The sequence below is a fragment of the Sorghum bicolor genome, chromosome 2 (assembly GCF_000003195.3).
Source record: "Sorghum bicolor cultivar BTx623 chromosome 2, Sorghum_bicolor_NCBIv3, whole genome shotgun sequence".
NCBI classification, from domain to species: Eukaryota; Viridiplantae; Streptophyta; class Magnoliopsida; order Poales; family Poaceae; genus Sorghum; species Sorghum bicolor.
The window spans coordinates 50,294,621-50,299,266 of record NC_012871.2 but is presented as its reverse complement, the minus strand read 5'-3'; the positions used below and the strand labels follow the sequence as shown (position 1 = coordinate 50,299,266).

General features: G+C 41.8%; 1 long non-coding RNA gene across 3 annotated transcripts; it reads right to left on the bottom strand.

The window, feature by feature from the left end:
* On the bottom strand, positions 1,505-4,086 carry LOC110432169. Of its 3 annotated transcripts, none has more exons than XR_002449578.1 (3): positions 3,655-4,086; positions 2,290-2,888; positions 1,505-1,982 (listed from the first exon to the last, which is right to left on the bottom strand). It is a non-coding gene; the product is annotated as an uncharacterized LOC110432169 (long non-coding RNA). The 3 variants fall into 3 exon arrangements; XR_002449577.1 differs by having other exon boundaries at positions 2,290-2,562; positions 2,651-4,081; XR_002449576.1 differs by having other exon boundaries at positions 2,290-4,080.

Here is a 4,646-nt window from a genome sequence, read left to right as displayed (position 1 = left end):
GATGTGACGAGGAATCTTAAATTTTTTTTTTTGTTTTTAAGGTGAACTAACAAGGCCTGTTGGTTAGCTCAAATGCGTTTTTCAAATTTTTGCGACTCATTTCTATGTCAATATTGTAGTTTTTAGCTAACATTAATAATTCACTCTGTTGTCCTTCCTCCATCTCATGTCTTCTCGGTAGATTATATGACTGTACGGGTTTGATTTGATTTGTCAAAAACGAATTTTGTTTTCCGAAACAGAACATGCCTAGCCAGCAGACTACTCCCTCCGTCCTAAATACTTCACCAATACTTAATTAACTTTACATAGAGTTATTGTGAGTTAAGCTATTTTATATTTAATACGTACTAATAAAGAGATAAAATTTCAAGTCATTTTTTCGTCCATCCATTTTCTTGATCGGTCTCCCTTTAACTACCGAATAATAGATGGTTTCTTTCTTGTATATAAAATTCCTACTCATACGAGTTAGAATAACTCTTCTCTAACGCGATACGGAGTCTAATTTCAAAATATATTGGGTCCATGCTCATATCCTCTATGCCTAAATAGGAGATCCCCACTACCATATTTTTCTGCATTCCCGTGCAACCACGTCATCCGGGAGTCCCACATCTACATACGTACTCCTATGTTATCACCAAATTGCCCCTCCCGTCATTGTTGGTGCCTAACGCATGTGCATGCAGAATTGCAAAGGGTTCACGTACACCTCCCCCACTAGGCATTACACATGCATCCTCATTTGAAATGCCAACACCATTAGGCATACATCAATCGCCTACGGCGTACCTCCAATCTTCCTTATAAAATGAATCCCTCCTCCCACCTGCAAGTCTGCAATTACACGGCCAAACTGAATCCTTGACTTGGTCGCTCTAAGTGCTCGATTGCCCAACCACGCGCTCGCTCGACACCACACAAGCTTGTAGAGGAGATAGATCGATGAAGTTACTAAACCCGATGTCTACAAAAGTTGGGCCTCCTTCCCCGATGCAGGTGCCCCCTAAAATCAGAGTTGCCGCTGCCTACAGTGGAGATTGATGATGCTATGGAGTCCGATGTCAAGTTGGGCCTCCTTCCCTGGCACCAGCGTGCATACAGAACTGCGACAGTTCGTGTACACCGTGGTGAGAATCAAGGAAGGGTGGCGAAAGCGAGACGGCCATTGCATGGCGTCCATGCGGCAAATGGAGCGTTGGCTGTGGTCGCCCGTATGTTAAAGCGTGGATGTCCAGCTAGCAGCCGTAGACCGTAGTGTTGCAGGCATACGAACAGCAATGCCCTTCACCAGGCAAATAATCTCTTCATCTCCCAAAGCAAGTAGAATATTAAATCTCCAGTGCATGTTGCAACTTCCCTACGCATAAACTACTCCCATCGCCGTTGTTGTCTCACTACAGCATAGCTGTTTATAGAAGACGTTTAAAAATGTCTTTAAAAGTCATCAAAATGCCTTCAAAAACCTTTTTAGGTATTTTTTAGAATGCCACCTATAACATGGAAGTAAAAGGTCTTTTGAGGCACTTTTTCAAAATGCCTTTTAATATCAACATTTAAAGGCATTTTCTAGATGCCTAGAATACTTTTTAGAGGCACTATGTACTATGCCTTCAAATATTGATGGAGGCGTTACTAGAAATGCCTCCAAAAACAAGGTATCCATGCAAGACTTTCTACCAATATCAAATTAGCACATTAATAGTTTGAGCACACATTAACATTGCATGCATCCAAACTTTACAGACATTCAGTTTTCATCTCCAAATATCGTACAAGTGTCCAGCCAGAGTGCAGCTCACCACCGTGCCACACCACTGCACCATCCCGCCACGCAGCCAATTATCTCTAGGCCGCTGCACCGCCGAGTGGCTCCACGCTGCTGCACCGCCGAGTCGCCACACTGTCGCCATGCCAAACTACCATGCTGGTGCATGTGATGGATCGCGAGGACGACGACGACAATATTTTGTGTGAACCTGAAATAGAATGCAACAAACAACATGTTGTTCAATCTGCACAGTTAACTGAAGCCTGAAGACTACCAACAGATAATCCAGTCTGAATAATAGAATGTACAGTAAACTGAAGCACCTGAAGACTACAAAAAGTTCACAGAAACCTGAATGCTACCTGATAATACACTGAAATCTAAAATCTGAAGCCATGCAATGGATAGAACTGAAACTGGATTCTAGCTAACATACGCTTACTATTGATCATCCTACAATGGATTGAACTAACTACTCTGAACCTAAATAGAGGCATATGTGGAATGAAACCAACCTCCATTTGTTACTGCACTCTGCAAGCCATCGCAGCATGTGCTTGCACTCCTTCTGTTCTTCAATCTATATCACCCATGACATGGAACCAAAAAAAAGATCGTTCACGGTAGGAGGATTAATACAGGAAACTGAAAATCACCATTTGAAAGACTATGCTTGCACGCCATCTGCTGCAGCATCATCTTCATCTCCATCTGCTCTTTGGTCTTGAAACCAAACTGAATTTCAAGATATAGCTTACAGATATATTGTAGATGAGCATGATTCTTCACTGCAAAGAACAATTTTGAAATGATCAGCAACAAATTTCTAATAATTTTACATGATGGAAAAACAAGCTGAAAGCATGAGCCTAGAACCTATTAAGATACAGTTACATGTAGATCCTCCCAGACCTTATTGGGTTCCTGTTTTCTGAATCAAGAATAACAAGAATATTTTTAGAAGTATTTTTTAAGTTGGATATTTTCTTACTTGGTGGGTGCCCGACAAGAATGACAGAAATATCAGAAGTATTGTCTTACCATAATATGCATTAGGCTTCATTACGCTTACCTTCCCACTTCATCAAAAGTTAAGTTCCCTCGTCATCCATCACTGAATGATCAGAAAAGAGATCATGTAAGGAAGGAATCCCTTTAATGAACATTGAAACACAAAGATTTCAAAGCAGAAAAAGGGTAGTCATATTTTAATAAGAAAAGTAAGGCACATGCTGACATTTCAGATTTCTAGAAGGCTGAGCTCAAGAACAAGCTGGTCATCACATGTGCAAGAAAGTAATCATATATGATTAATTAAAATGTAGCAACAGCAATAGCAACAGCAACAGATCTGTTAATAAATATCAACTAGTTTTATGAACTAATTCATCTAAAGTTATACACAATTCCTAATCTATTGTATCAGTAGGCAATGCAAGTCATTTGCATCTCTCAAACATATGTGCTAGAAATTCCTGACCTATTGTATCAGTAGGAAACTATGTGTCATAATTGTAAGAATTCAGATTTATAACAAATCCACAAACACCGGATTCAGTAGCAACAGCAACTGATCTGTTAATAAATATCAACTAGTTTTATGAACTAATTCATCTAAAGTTATACCCAATTCCTAATCTATTGTATCAGTAGGCAATGCAAGTCATTTGCATCTCTCAAACATATATGCTAGAAATTCCTGACCTATTGTATCAGTAGGAAATAACTACACAGATTGAGTAACACATCTGATTAATTTGCCCTTCCGTTCAAATGTCGACATACACAAGGTACATAAATGTGTCAACAAAGACCAACATTCCCGTGGGCAAGGAAGAAGTCATCAGTTTCAAAAAAAAAAAGGAAGAAGTCATCATCACCACCGTGGCACCGTGCCGGATATGACGGGGAAGGTGTCAGCCAGATCTGGGGGAAGGCAAGCAGCCGCTTCCAATCACAAATTGGGAGCCCGGCTGCCTGTGCTTATGAGGGTGTCGTGTCGTGAGCGACGAGGCTGAGTGCCAAGGAGGCCAGCGAGTTCTGACCTATCTCCGCAACGGCGACGCGTGGCTCCCCACGCCGTTGCGCCGCCGAATGCCACCGACCTTGCGAGGATCTCCACGACTGAGCGACGGTGGCGTGGGAAACATGTGCGGCGAGCAGCAGCGTGGGTTGGCGGTGGGGACGCGAAGGGCGGTGGCGGCGGCGGCGGCCATGGCGGGGAGTGAGGGAGAGAGAGAGAGAGAGAGAGAGAGGAGGGAGACAAATGAGAGGACCCGGGGGTCGGGGGCAGTTCCACAAATGACAAGGTTGCTGACTTTTTTTTTCTTTTTCACGTTTATTAAATAGAGTACAGACCGGTCCATGGAAGTTTTGAACGCGTACAATATACAGTACTACTATACGGTCTTTGTTGGATGGACTGGGGGTTTATTTTATAAAACATGGAGGACTGATTTACAAATCAGTGGAGACCATGATCCAGCGCGCCAGGCCTTGCCGCACGAGCGTAAATCTGTCATGAGTTTTAAAGGCGTTTTTAGAAAAACGCCTCAAATAGTTGCAGGTTACTAAGGCATTTTTGATAAAACGTCTTTAATTATCATATGTAATTAAGGCGTTTTTAAATTTTGCCTTTAAAAATATGCTTTTGGTGGCCTTTTGAGATAAATGCCTTTATGTAACAAGAAATTAAGGCATTTTGAAGAAATGCCTTTAACAAAATGCCTTCTATTAAGAGACATGTTGTAGTGGATCTCAGGAGCACTGGTATATAGTATAAGCACGTTAAACCTTCTGCTTTTTCCTAAGGAAGTAAGGAATAGGTTGGCAATCTTGGAGTTTGACATGCGCACAGGATCTCTAAACCTTC